The sequence below is a fragment of the Cyprinodon tularosa genome, unplaced genomic scaffold, assembly GCF_016077235.1.
Source record: "Cyprinodon tularosa strain WSP-4 unplaced genomic scaffold, ASM1607723v1 ctg460, whole genome shotgun sequence".
NCBI classification, from domain to species: Eukaryota; Metazoa; Chordata; class Actinopteri; order Cyprinodontiformes; family Cyprinodontidae; genus Cyprinodon; species Cyprinodon tularosa.
This window is the reverse complement of record NW_024039186.1, coordinates 251,716-267,104: the sequence shown is the minus strand read 5'-3', so window position 1 is coordinate 267,104 and position 15,389 is coordinate 251,716. Positions and strand designations below refer to the sequence as shown.

At 42.9% G+C, this 15,389-nt stretch overlaps 1 protein-coding gene across 2 annotated transcripts in view; it reads right to left on the bottom strand.

Moving 5' to 3' along the window:
* LOC119793838 (glutamate receptor ionotropic, kainate 5-like) overlaps positions 1–15,389 on the bottom strand; it is a 307,049-nt gene that overhangs the window by 187,213 nt on the left and 104,447 nt on the right. Inside the window, exons 3-4 of one of the 2 annotated variants that reach the window (XM_038301110.1) lie at positions 11,490–11,636; positions 11,034–11,237 (exon numbers count right to left, since the gene is read on the bottom strand). The exons of the other annotated variant lie outside the window; for it this stretch is intronic. The gene's annotated coding sequence lies outside the window, so the exon portion shown is untranslated. The remainder of the gene's footprint in view (positions 1–11,033; positions 11,238–11,489; positions 11,637–15,389) is intronic. 2 annotated transcript variants of the gene reach the window in all.

Genomic DNA, 15,389 nt, shown 5'->3' with positions numbered 1-15,389 from the left:
GATTACATGAGTGCATGAGGCAGATTACAGGTACAGTGGCAGCGAGGCAGACACAAAGCTGGATTACAGGAAGACCTAAAATCTGAACAGAAACAGCTGCATGTACAGCAGGGGGGCAGAGGAAACACCGTCTTCTGCTTCTTATATCCCCTCACCTGTTCTTTTTCTGTGTACATCATATTTATACCAACTTTCTTATGCTTTGTTGTGCTTCCTTTATTGTATTGTTCTCATTTAATTTGTTTTTTTTTTTTGTTCCTCAATTTTTTTTTTCTTTTTCTTCCCTCACTGGTGACAGGTTCTAATAATCCTGGTTAAAAAAAACAAAAAAGAAATATAAAATATCAATAGGTTTTAGGTGCACATTACTTTTGTTTATTCCGAGCACGGAAAGGCAGCAGCAATTTAAAAATGCCCTTTAAAAATTTTGTACTTCATAAAGGTCAAAGCAATAAAACCAGGATTAGGCTTATAATTCAGACTGGCCTTATAATGAATTCAGGCTGGCCTTATAAAGAATATTTTATTTGTGCTTGTTACAGCTGTGCTTTCCTGGGTTCATCCTGGTCAGAAGCTGTATACTAATACTTTCACAGGTTTGGCAATTCAAGGTACTGTCTTGATGTAAGACTTTTCTTATTTAATGGTATGAGTTAAACATATATATTACATACAATCTATGGTTGCCCCCAAGTGTTTAAGTATTTAATGTCTGCAATAATCATAAAGTAGGTCAGACTGCCCCACCATTTAAACCTGTGACATTATAGGTATACTCAGTGCACCATAGCAAGAGATCAAATTTATGTTATAACTGGGATGTTGCAAATATATTTGTGCAGCAATTTCATAGTAGCAAATGTGCACTTCTATCAGAATTGTGATGTTGAATCAGTTACTGTCTAATGCCACAAAAGCTGTTGTCAGACTGGCTGATTTTTTAATTACATTATTTGATCACAAGCTCTGTACTGAAGTTGTTTTTAAAAAAAATGATGCATACTTCCTAGTTCACTGAGACACAAAAGGGTTAAAAGAATATTTTTCTGTTTTTCTAATAAACATCCTAACTCTGCAAGTCTAAATACATGTTGTAAAATTCAAATGTAACAACAAACAACATTTTGTCATAAAAATCAAATGAACATTCCTTAAAACAGCACAGGTGGAGATAAAAGAGACTGTTTGTTTTTCCCTTCAGGGATCAGACAGAAAACATATGTGCTCTCTGCAGAGTGCTTAATGAGGCAAACTGCTGTGGTTGACACCTCTTGTTACCCTCTGTGCTTTTAAAAGATACTGTATATTACAAAGGAATTCTAGACAGACAGACAGACAGACAGACAGACAGACAGACAGACAGACAGAGAATTCCTATCTATCTACAACAACAGGTCATCAATAAGATGTTTTCCATCATTTGGGATGGTCACATTAATCACAACAACTGTCTTCTGCTGATTATCAATGATCACAAAGTCTGATGGGTTGGCCATTATTATTTGGAGCTTCATTACCATTTTTGTAATATCACTGTGATGACATAGATCTACAAAACCTCAGAATAGTGTCTATCTTTTTGTGTGGCCAGAGTTCTCAACAATCGGCATAAGAGGGACACCTATGTGAACATCTAGCTGGTGTAGTAATTTATCTATGAAGAAACCAAAATAAAGTACTGTATGCTGTCTCTGTATTTAGTGACCCTACCCCAGCTGCATATAAATATAGCTTCTTAAACTGCTTGTCTGAAATGTTTTTTTGTTTGTTAGTTGATTTTTTTTTTTTTTGAGAAAAAAATAAGCCAACTGAGCTCCTGCAGAAAATATTTAGGGCTAAAAATTCTGATTATTGAAGTAGGTGCTGGATTAAATATGCCAGATAAGTGTATGGAAACACCACAGTTAGTAGGAATGATTTAATTACAACATTATTGATAAAAGTTTACTAACAGGTAAATCACAGTGAGAAGAGGGTAAAATGGATATAGTCATGGAAGGACCCAGTAAAGAGTAGTGAGAAGGTTTGTTTCTGTCATGATACGTGGTTGGTTTGCTAGCCCAAGGATGCAGAACTCACAGACTCAGAGGCAGGATAAAGTCCAATGTTTATTATTTGGCTCTGGTCTCCCACCTGGGAGGCAGAGAGCACAGAAAAAACAGGTTAACTCAGGGATCAGAAACTAACTCAAAAACTCACTGGTTCAGACAGGCAGAGTTCAACAGAGTCCCTGTGTCAGAAATGGGCATAGCATGAGGAGGCTATGACCGTACAGGGCACACATGGCTTGGGAATACAAGGCTTGGAAACAATGGCAAATACATGGCTGTGGGTAACACAGGCTACATGGCTTGGGAACAGATGGCTACAATCCGGCTCCGAGTGGAGCTGTGACACAGCTTATATGGGGAGAGGTTAATGAGCACAGCTGATGGGAAACAGGTGTGCACAGAGAACCAGCTCCCAGGGAAGGATCCATATCGCCCTCTGGAGGGCAAACCCCTGGATCCAGACAGAAACAGAAGCCAAACAGAATGGGCTCCACACCGCCCTCTGGAGGGCAAAACTTGGATCCCAACAGTACCCCCCCCTCAAGGGCGGATACCAGACGCCCAAAAACAAAAAACCATAAACAAAAGCAACCCACTTAGGGCGAACAGAGGGGGAAACAGGCACGGAGGGCCAGGCACAAAAAACAGATCAGAGTCCAAAAATCAAAACAACCCACCCGGGGTGGGCGAGGACAGGAAAGTCTCAGGGGACCGGCCGTGGGGCCGGGAAGCAAGGCTTAGTCTCAGGGGGCCGGCCGTGGGACCGGCAGCAGGAAAGAGTCTCGGGTGGCCGGCCGTGGGGCCGGGGACAAGGCAAAGTTTCAGGTGGCCGGCCGTGTGACCGGCAGCAGGACAGGGTCTCAGGTGGCCGGCCGTGTGACCGGCAGCAGGACAGAGTCTCAGGTGGCCGGCCGTGTGACCGGCAGCAGGACAGAGTCTCAGGTGGCCGGCCGTAAGGCCGGCGTCTCAAAAGCTGCAGGGGCCATGGAGGAGGGCGCCTTCTCTGCTGCAGCAGGAAGCGAGAAGGAGGACGCTGTTTCTGCTGCTGTAGGAAGCTCCGAGTTGGACGCCGTCTCCGCCTCTGCGGTGAGCATCGAGGAGGACGCCGACTCAGCTGCTGCGGGAAGCGTCGAGGAGAACGCCGTCTCAGCTGCTGCGGGGAGCGTCGAGGTGAGCGCCGACTCAGCTGCTGCGGGGAGCGTCGAGGTGAGCGCCGACTCAGCTGCAGCGGGAAGCGTCGAGGAGGACGCCGTCTCTGCTTCAGCGACACAGCAACAGACTCAGCAGCAACCGACGACTGTGGCTCAGGGGAAGGCTCAGAGGAAAGCGTCGACTGCAGCTCAGGAGGAAGCTCAGAGGAAGCCGCCGACTGCAGCTCCACCCCAGGAGCAGGGGAGACCACCGACCGCGGCTCCACAGGGACGCAGGAGGCTGCAGATTGCGGCTCCGGATCAGGAACAGAGGAGGCCGCTGATTGCGGCACCCGGTCAGGAACAGAGGAGCCCGTCGACTGCGGCTCCTGGTCAGGAACAGGGGAGCCCGTCGATTGCGGCTCCTGGTCAGGAACTGAGGAAGCCGCCCATTGCGGCTCCTGGTCAGGAACAGTGGAAGCCGCCCATTGCGGCTCCTGGTCAGGAACAGAGGAAGCCGCCCATTGCGGCTCCGCATCAGGAGCTGGGGAAACCACTGACTGTGGTTCCCCAGGAGGAGGCTCGGAGTAAACCGCCGACTGCGGCTCCACCCCAGAAGCTGGGGAGACCATCGATTGTGGCTCCACAGGTAGACAGGTGGCGGCCGGTCGCGGTTCCGAATCAGGGACTGAGGAGGCCGCCCCTTGCGGCTTCGAATCAGGAGCAGGGATCCCTAGGCGCCGCCTCATCTCCTGCACAAAACGAAACCACTCCTCGTCGACTCGTCTCAGCTCCGTCTCCACCTCTCGAAGGTAATTCCCTAAACTCCGGTGCATCCGCCTCCTAAAGAGCTGCTCAGGGGTCTCAGGAAGGCACGAAGCGGGCTCAGGGGCTAAGGAGGCCAATAACTCATGGTTGTGTTGCAGCTGCGCCTCCAACTTGGGAGGCAGCAGACTGAGCGGAGCGGGCCTCACCAGTTGAGCGTGGGAGTCTGCTGGGCTAGCTTGTTGGCCGGATCGTTCTGTCATGATACGTGGTTGGTTTGCTAGCCCAAGGATGCAGAACTCACAGACTCAGAGGCAGGATAAAGTCCAATGTTTATTATTTGGCTCTGGTCTCCCACCTGGGAGGCAGAGAGCACAGAAAAAACAGGTTAACTCAGGGATCAGAAACTAACTCAAAAACTCACTGGTTCGCTGGTTCAGACAGGCAGAGTTCAACAGAGTCCCTGTGTCAGAAACGGGCATAGCATGAGGAGGCTATGACCGTACAGGGCACACATGGCTTGGGAATACAAGGCTTGGAAACAATGGCAAATACATGGCTGTGGGTAACACAGGCTACATGGCTTGGGAACAGATGGCTACGATCCGGCTCCGAGTGGAGCTGTGACACAGCTTATATGGGGAGAGGTTAATGAGCACAGCTGATGGGAAACAGGTGTGCGCAGAGAACCAGCTCCCAGGGAAGGATCCATATCGCCCTCTGGAGGGCAAACCCCTGGATCCAGACAGAAACAGAAGCCAAACAGAATGGGATCCACACCGCCCTCTGGAGGGCAAAACTTGGATCCCAACAGTTTCATTTGTCAACAGACAATGCACATCAATTTACATATTAGCTAAAATAAGTTGATTTCCATTGTATTCCTTTGGTAGTTTTAAAGCAATAACAAATTCCATTGGTAGTTTTAAGTTAATTAAAATTACACTTTTTTTAATAAATATGCAATACAATTACAAAAATCATTAAATTTAATTAAATAATGAAGGACAGAGGCTCTTTTAAACCTATTAGTTTTGATGAAGGTATATTTTAGTTGGACATTTTCTTGCATTTTGTTGTTGACTATTCAGCAATCCCTCACACTGAGCATGTACGCTGTAACCGTCCTCAGACACCTTGGTGAAAGATGACATGCTCGGCCGATGCTGTATGAGGAGGTCTAGGAGCCAGTTCTTTTTTATAGTGAATGGGATAAAGTTGCATATGTTATGATCTCTAATGGATCATCTTAATGGGGAGTGGCGGCCTAGTGGTTAGAGCATGGAATCCCGAGGTTCTTTTTTTTTTCCTGTCTGGCAATGTGTAATCCAGTGGTTCTGAGCCCGAGCCCCACTCCTATGGACTGCCACTCTGGATCCCTGAGCAAAGAGGGTCCCTAAACCCCAGACTGCTCACCAGGCACTGCACAATGGTGGCACACAGCTCCCCAAGGTGATGGGTTAAATGCAGAGAGTTCATTTTGTTGTTCTGTACTTGTGACAGGGGGAAAAAAGGAGAGATTCAAGACACCCTATGCCAGGTAATTCAAAGCAGCCCCAGTACATAACTGAGCCTCCTCTGGCATCTTTTAACAGTTATCCAAACTCAAACCAAACCCATTGTTGCAAAGCACTGGCATTTGAGACACATTGGGATGTGAATTTGATGATTAAATAGGACTTTCTGGGGGGAAAGTTGTGTTTGTTTCTGTGGCCAGCAAGACTTTTTTGAAGCAGGAAGGATCAGGAAATAGATGAGGGCTCAGCTGGTCTGACCGCTGGCACAGATCGGAGTGAGAATAGAAACACAAAGAGCAGATGGAAGGATAATGGAGGATGGGGAGGCAAGGGGAAGAAAGGCAGGGGGAAATAAACTGGACAGACAAACTGTGACAAGGAAAGATTAAAAGAGCTATAAATTGGAGACCATGAGAGATAAAATGCAAAAGAGAGAAGGATCCGGGAAGGCTTCACCTCACAGCAATAAGGATGTTGGTAAGTCTAGTTTTATTGCAGTGAAGCACAATATTTATCTTTGGAAATGCAGCACTAGGTTAAAGCTTTCTTTGACACTTTTATAAATATATAATATCAGTCCTGCAGCTAAAATGAGGCAGAAAAGGATTCATTGAATAACCACTGAAGAATACTTTATATATTGGCAGGTCTTTGAGGTATGATGGGTTTTTTGTTTGTATGATAACAGAGTAACCTTGAAAGTTGAATGTCTAATATTCACCAGTTCACACGTTTATCAGAACATCCAGAATTTACTCGAAACGAAGTCATTTAGAATTTTTTTAGAGCATAAACAGTAGTGTATAGGATTTCCTGAAAGCGCGTTCACGACGCTACGGAAACCGCGGCAGACCAACCCAGACGAAAGTGCGCATTCAGCTCAGCAAAGAACTCATGCTCTTCCTCAACACTGAACTCCTTTTCTTTCGTTGTTTCTTTCTTTGCACAGGTAAACAGCACATTTCTTCTTCTACGCTTGCATTATCGGTAGAGCAGACGCTGAATGCGCACTTTCATCTGGTTTGGTCTGCTGGCTTCCGTAGCGTCATGAACGCGCTTTCAGGAAATCCTATACACCACTGTTTATGCTCTAAAAACATTCTAAATGACTTTGTTTCGAGTAAATTCTGGATGCTACCCACTCAGGACACTTGGAATACATTGGACGAGCAGTATGGAGGAATATTGACATGTTTTTTGTGGACTTTTATGGACCTTTCTGTCTCGGGCACCATAGACCTCCATTATTTGAATGTCAGCAGACAGCAAGAAGCCTCCCAGATCTCCAGATGCATTTGAGATATCAAAAAAGTACTCCAGAGTGTTGTTCAGCATGGGGGTGAGCAGAAAATGAAGGCTAATCATGTTTTGGGTGTACTATTCCTTTAAACAACAGCGTCACCATAAAGCCAAGGTCAAGTAAAGTAAAATATCCACTACAGTGTTTAAAAACAAATTAAAATGTTTAAACACTATTTAATACATTAGAATAGTACTGAAAATGTAATTACTTTTTTTGACTTTGTATATAGATTGATTAGCCTGACGTAGTCCTACTCAATTCTAGTCAGAATATGAGTCTGATACTGCTCCATAGAGCTGTGATTATGGGGTGTGTTTCGAACGAACCAGTAAAAAAAAAATGCCTCTGCACTCAACTGAATAGACCTACAACCAATAAGAGCAACGGAGTGCGTGACGTATGTTAAGCGACGCATATTTGTTGTCAACAAAAATCAAAGCGTGCAGTTGCACGCCTAGAATAAGAAGATGAGCCTTGATCGCGTTTCTCTGTTCCTCTTTTAAAATTAATTTGCTGTCGATATCTTCTAGAACAGACCTAATAGCAGAATCTACACACCTGAACTCTCAAGCGGCAGCAATTGTTGTTGTCACCCAAGCGCGATTTGGTGACGTGGTTGATTACGTTACTGTTGATCATCTGTCCATCATCGTATAAAGCCCGCCCTGACAATTTGATTGGCCCGCCAGATTTTGTGCCAGCATACTCGCGCTAATATTGAGCAATGCCAGACCAAACTTCCCGACCTCAAACGTTGTGGGCGGGACTAAGTTCGGAGGTGGCACCCAGGCTATAGATTGATCACACTGAGAAGCAAACTTTCAGGTGACTTTTTTGTACTTGAAATGTACCTGATTGGTGTAAATGTGTAAAAAATGTTCTATTCTGACTCTAGGCAGTAGCACTTTCCTTTCCTTTGCTTTGTCTTGTCCTTTCTGAGCCCTCTCTTCATATCACCCTAAATTAAAACAATGGATCTTGTCAGCTGGTCTCTCAATGCAATTGATCAAATTTTCCCAACTGGAAGACAGAGAAGGGGGACCCTTTAAGTCCTGCTGGGACATACCTCGTGGAGTACACCATGGACTCCTGGAAGGCTTGGAGGATGGACAGTTTTTCAATGTTGTCATTAGAGGATGTCGAAAATGCATGGATTTTCGGATTTATGAAACTCGAATTTCTCCTGTTTGGATTTGGAGGATACCTGATGCATCTAAAACTACAGAGGATGTCGGCAGGAGTTGACACGCTCACAAACGCTGTGAACGAGCAGGACCGTGAGCTTAGCCATATGTTGGGTGCGATTGAACACAGACTGGCTGCGGTGGTTGAACTAAAGGGTGAGATGGGATAATATCTTGGATGTGCACGCTGGCTTCAAGGCAGAAAAGCCAAAGAAATTTGTAATATTGGATTCGCAATGTGAAGCCATCAAGAAAAGACCCAAGGCTGATAGTAAATTTTGTGTAGCCTGCTCTAGAAACAGAAAGTGTTATTTTTGATTCAGCCTCCCCCTTATCAAAACTCCCCTGGATGTTATGGCGGAAGGGCCCAGAACTACAGGCTCCCCACCCCCTACCTTGGCCTGTATTCAGCGTTCATGGACAAACTGAACGCACTCATAACACACGCACACAACTGATTCTCAAATGTCAGACTGACTTTCATGTAGCTCCAGCTTCCGATGTTTTCCTTCTGCTGAAATGTTTCGCTCGTGATACATGTGCTTTTTTGTGCTGAGGTGTTTTTTTTTATATCTCAAACTGTATACTGTCAAGGATAAAGTGTGAAATATGCTTTTTTTTTTTTTCCCTCTCCCTCCCCAATGTGGCTCTTATCTTTCCACAGGGATAATGATCGCGCAATAAGGGAACCGCCTTACGATGGGGCCGTAAGAACATGCCAACGGCAGCATTCTGCAGCGCACCTGGCCCCAGTAAATCTTTCCCCCTGCCAGGCCACCCCCATTGTATCTTATGTATGTGATGAACGGTTTGTACTGAAACTGAAATCTCGATTACAGTGCAAAATATAGTTGACAATAAAGTGATTGACTGATTGATTCATTCATTCATTCATTAACTGTAAATGTGTATAAAATGTGCCGATAAATAATTTGACCTTCTACTGTCAATAATGTGTCGAAATGTTTAATACCCCGTATGAATTTCCCTGCTTTTTGACGGTGTTTCCTGGCCTAGCTCAACCCCATCTCTTTGGGATTTGTAGTTTTTTTTGTATGTTTGTTTTTGTTGATGTAACATTCGTACGAATTTAACCCTATTTTTTTGCTTAACACATCCTATTGGCATGTGTTTACCAGGTCCCTTTACCTTTTTTCTCTTTTCTTCACATTTTGTATCACTATCTCTACCAATTTCTCCTTGCCTTTTCTATTTACTATCTCTCCCTCCTCTGTGGTCTATTGACCCTGAGTAACGGAGAAGATGACAAAGTGTGAAAGGTTTCCTCAGGGCTTTAAGTGACAGCAGCAAGCAGAACAGTCATCCAGATGGTGACTGGTCTCTGCTTTGCCAGAAGGCAGCAAACTGCTCAGGCTGAACTGAACAAAGAAACATAAACACTAGGAATTTATATAAGCACACCAACCAGTGTTGTAATTTTTAATCAGATCACAAAAATGCAGCAATCGGCATAAAAGATGTGTCATTTATTTAAGTGTAAACGTACCAATTTACTTTAAATACAGTTAGTACATTCATTCCCTTTTGTTTACTTAAGTTGAGGGGACCACTTCATTTGAAACTGCCCAAGGTAAAGTTTACAGACCAGCTTCCATTCATAAATGACTATGCAGTGTTTGTTTATCTTGTGTGCAAGTCAGACATGGTAAAAACAAAAATGATTGCGACAACAGATATTACACTGATCTTATGCCAGAAACATGACTGTGCACATTTAAAGCACACAGGCAAGGTGAGGTAAAGGTAAGGCAAACAGATTTATCATCAAACACCACACTGTAAAATACAAAAGCTTTCCAGAATTAATCAAACCTCTTAGATTTGAAAGTGAAATAATTGTATATGGAGTTAAGATAACTAGTAACAATAACTACAATCCAGTTCAGAGGGTGGTGGCAATGGCCACTTAGAAAAAGTCACTCCCACTACCTATTAGAGGAAGAGGGAGTAGGCAATGCTCCATTCTTACCAATCCAACAGGTTAGGACACTTAGGGTAGCCATTTCTTCTCTTAGATTTTGTTTTCAAGAATATTAAGGTAAGTCATCAAAAAAGTATGTTAATTTATGTTTTATTTACAGCCATAGCTGGTAATGTGTCAGCTTGAATTTTTAGCTGAGCTGTGGATCTCAAAGAAAATTCCTGATCCAGCTTATCTAAACTAATTTATTAAATTTTTTTGTTAAAATGTTGTTGCTCAAAATATTTTACAATTGGTTTGATTTGTATGACGAGTCAGGCTGCAGCTAGCATTTGTGTGCTTTGGTCACAGCTCAGAGCAGAAGGTGAGTTGAAATGAAATAACAAACCAGAGCTTCCACTTTTGCCAGTATTTGTATGATCTCTTTATTATGGACAACTAACAAAAGCAGGGGCTAGTCAGTAAATCAATTTATAAATCAGTAAAGTGACTCAACAAAATTTGAACAATTTGTTCAGGACTTGTTTGTTTTCAGTTAAAAGTTTTGATTTCTGTGACTGTGTTAAACAAGTCAGCTCTCACCTAAAGTTCTTACATCCATCATGGCTGATAGCTTTAACAAAATTAATGCATGAAACAAACTAACACTTTCTGAAACTATACCAGCAACTTAAAAATAGGCAAGGAACATATTGTGGGAAAACCAAGGTTAGGAAGGCTGTCAATCCAGATGGCATAATATTAAGGCTCTCTGGTTCAAGATACTTTAGAATACACTATTATTCCTAAAAACCGTGTTCCTTCGAACTATTCAGTTGGTAGGTTAAACAAATATGTTATTTGTAAGGAATGCATTTAGGTTTTTCCAGTATTAATCAGTAGTTTGTTGGATCAAATCTATTTTAAAACAACACCAGTTCCCCATTTCAAATTGTTTTCAACTGACATGCTGTTTGTGCAGATGTAAATAATGTGTTGGCATAACACATATCATCTGTAAATTGTTGCCCCTGGCTGATAATTGACCTGGAGAAACATGAGAATACTGTAAAATCATGTTCCTTGATTTTTCTAGTGCTTTCAATACCATCCAACCACTAGTTCTAAATCAAAAGCTGGAGTGTAGTGAATACTGGATTACCTTACTGGTCGACTGCAGTATGTGAGGACAAATGGTTGCCTCTCTAACAGGTTGGTGTGCGCTACAGGTGCTCCACAAAGAACTGTGCTAGCACTGTTTCTGTCCACCCTCTATACTGCAGACTTCTCCATCAGCTCCCCTGGTTGCTACCTTTAGAACTTCTCTGATCACTCTGCCATTGTTGGACTTGGAGATGAGGACAACCTAAAAGAACAGACAGCGGATACAGAGCTTTTGTAGACATGTTTCAGTAGCACTATCTACCGTTGAATTCAGGGAAAACAAAGGAGTTGCAGGCAGACTTTCGCAGTAACAAAACCTTACTGACACCAGTAAGCATCCAAGTAATTGACGTTGAGATGCTAAGCTCTTATAAGTATTGGACTGTTGACTAAAACAATAAACTGGACTGGAGTCAAAACAGCGATTAACAACAAAGGTCAGAGCAGACTGTACCTGCTGAGGAGAATGAGGTCTTTTGGAGTGCAGGGGGCGCTCCTCAAGACCTTCTTTATGGTCTATGGTGGCATCAGCCATCTTCTATGGTGTTGGGAAGCAGTTGGATAAACTCATCAGGAGGGCCAGCTCTATCCTAGAATGCCCCTGGACACGGTGCAGAAAGTGAGAAAAAGAAGGACTGTAAGAGAAATTACAGCACTGTTGGACAATTGGACAGAGCTAGCAGTGTTAAGGTGACACACTACTGGACCCAAGATACTAAGCAGAGTGCTTGAGCAGGTCCTTCCTCCCAACTGCTGTTAGAATTTTAATCTGCTACTCCCAATAAACTCCATAAATGTTACTGGTTACAAAGTTTCTATTTCTGATCAAGAATCACTTACATTCTTTCTTAGATCTTTATAATTCCTCTCAGATGTCAATGTCCATTTGCAGACCTTTTTTAACTTCTCTGGGAGTTTTTGTTTGTACAATTAGGCATAATATATCTTCTGTAAATACATTATATATATCTGTTGTATTGCATTTTCAACATAATATTTTGTATTATCAATTATTATTTGTACATGAGGTTTTTTATTTTCATAAGGTATTTCTCTTCTTCTTTATAGTGTAACATTTAATTAGCTGTCCTGTACAATTATTGTTATTGGATTGTAAATGTTATTGATAATTATAGTTGGAATTTATAGTCAATTACTAATCCTTATAATCAATATTGATCAATTAAGAAAGATATTATACCGTATTTTCACGACTATAAGGCGCACTTTTCCTCAAAATGTGCGGTGCGCCCTTTGGTGCGGTGCGCCCTATGTGTGTTGTAACTGCTACTTTTGAGACCACCTCATTGAGGAGATGATGAAAGAGTGGCTGAATGTAAGGAGACCAGGTGTTTTTTTTCCACTCATCACCATCGCTGTTAATATGTAACTCCATGCGTGCCCATCTCACAGCTGATGTCAAAAACATGGGGAAACAAATTAACGCTGTGCTCGCTGTTCAACCGCTCGACATCGGTGTGAACCGGACGCAGCAGGTGCAGCAGAAGCAGCGAGTTTACATGCAAAGTCAATGGTTGACGCGCGTATAGGCGCAGCAAAAGGTCCCGCAGCGTCCTGCTGCTCGAGATGGAAAAATTGAAGTTTTGCTGCTGGACGCGCCGCATCAACCAATCAGAGAAGCAGATCTGGGAGCTGACAGCGAGACAGACACAGCGCTCTGATGACATATGATATTAACGCCAATGAAAAGGGCTGGATGGATGAGGAGATGATGAAAGCGTGGCTGAGGCAGGTGTATGTGAGGAGAACAGGGGTTTTTTTCCACGCATCACCATCGCTGCGTGCCCATCTCACAGCCGATGTGAAAAAAAAAGGTGAATCAAATGGACCCTGTGCTCGCTGTTATCCCGGGGGGTCTGACAAAGGAACTTCAACCGCTCGACATCGGTGTGAAGCGGCCGTTCAAAGTAAGGCTGCGAGCGGCGTGGGAGCGATGGATGACAGACGGAGACCACAGTTTCAGGATAAGTGGAAGGCAGCGCCGGGCAAGTTACGCCACCGTTTGCGGATGGATTGTAGATGCTTGGACTAACGTGTCTGCTGGCTCTGTTGTTCAAGCTTTCGCAAAAGCCGGCATTATTTCTGAGGAGCCGCGCTGCACGGAAAGTGACTCTGACAGCGCAGAAGGGGAAACTGGCATGTCTGATTTAGCGCAGCTGTTTAATTCAGAAACAGAGGATGATGACTTTGATGGGTTTGATTAATACTTTGTAATAAATACATGAATAAAGCACAATCATACTCAGTTTTGCTCCCGCTCTATTTTTCTACCTGAAAACTTAATTCAACAGCAGCCTCTGGGCGCGTCTCCTCCTCTTCACCGCGGTGGATGGCAGGTGTTTTTTCATCTAAATAATCTAAATCTTGCAGCTATATTTGCTGTGATCAGTGGGAATAAAGTAGTTTTAATAATTTTTTTTAAGTGAGAAAGTCCACCTGAAAACTTAATAATTGCAGTCAGTTCATCCAGATTATCTATTTCTGTCGGAGGCGCTCAGACCCCCACATACCAGCGGTGCACCGACATTAGAAATCCCTTCATCAGCAGCCTCACCGCGGCTGCTGGCAGGTGTTTTTCATCTAAATAATTTTAACTGCAGGCACCAGGATACCGGTAATAAAAGCGAACAAATTCCGTCGGCAGGTTTCAGGATTTTAAGTTAATTTAGGAGCGATCACAGCGCTGTGTCATCTGCGATGTGTCTGTCTCACAGCCAGCTGCCAGGTTTGATTAATAGTTTGTAATAAATACATGAATAAAGCACAGTCATACTCAGTTTTGCCCCCGCTGTATTTTTAAATACGCAGTAGAGGTATTTAAAGGTAGTAGAGGACATGTACCTGTATATAAAAAACGCGGCCTACAGTCCGGTGCGCCTTATGTGTGTGTTAAATACAGAAATGGCACACATAACTGAGAGTGCGCCTTTTAGTACGGTGCGCCTTATGGTCGTGAAAATACGGTAGATAAATACGATTATGGCTACCAGACTTTACAGTTATAATTTATAATATAGATTATCAATTGACAATTACAATATAAATGTATCGTTAAATGGCACTAACTGAGCTCCATAGACGTCTTAACCGAACATCCCTCACTATGGCTGAACCAAGCAGGGGTTACAAGCGCAGGGGGAGGGGGTCTTCAGACCATAGGCTAACAAACCTACCTGGAAGCTATGTGATCAACCAGTGAGAGACAGAAGGAGCGACAAAACTGAAATAGTTTAACATAGATGACTGGCTGTGCAGTTTTTTCACATATCAATATATTTAGCCAGAGCTTCCCTCATACATAAAACACTCCTCCATCATCCTTTTCCCAAAAACTCACCACAGTGTTACAGACGCTGCAGCCTATATATCCATGGAATATCTAGTATTCAAGCATCTGAAGGAAATCACCGGCTCCGTGTTTGATCCTGTAGTTAGTAACTTGGTAATTGGGTTGACCAAAGAGCTGACCTATGCCAGCATTTGTCATTATGATCTCAGCACATATTATTAGTGTTTTGCTTTTATTGGTTGTGTGTATGATCTTGTTAAAGCTGTTTCAAAAACAGGGATTCTATCATCAGAAACATGCAGATTTGTCTATCTTATGTCTATCTATGTCTATCTAAATGATGTCTGATACATTTATTATCACCATTAGCCTGAGCGGCCTCTCTCTCATTTTCTCTCCATCTCTTTCAAAATACACACATACACACACACCCCAATGCACCAATTACCATACATACTGTAGAGTATATAAAAAGAGTGATTGTACCATATGCATATGAAACAAAAGTGAGTTAATGTTAAAATAAATTGCGCAAAATTATTTGGCAACATAAAAAGTCTATATGCCTTACATATAAATAAATAAAAATAAATGTTATAGTTTAATGGTGCTTTTTTGGGAGGTTTGAAGTCACTGCCTGTTCTAAAACAAAAGTTAAAAAAAACCTGCCTCTTATAACCAAGTTAAGCAAAAATAACAACACACACACACAGACAAAAAAAAACATTGGTGCCCTGATTTGTGAGTACAGGGCTTAGAAAATATGCCATGCTGTGAGCTTTCCTTAGGGAAAGTATGTTACACTCATATCATAGCTTAAAAAGAATCACCCTGCCTTTTTTCTTCTTGCAGATAACAACAGCAAAACATGGTGTCTTAAGAGTATCAGCTAAAAGAAAGGTCATTACAGTAACACAATGGCAAAGCAAGTTTATTTCTTAGCACATTACAGGAACAGGTGTTAAAAGTTGGCTTGCCATTCACCCTGTTAAATATGGAGCGGTCCTTCATTTAGCAGATAAATGTGGAGCTCCATATTAAACC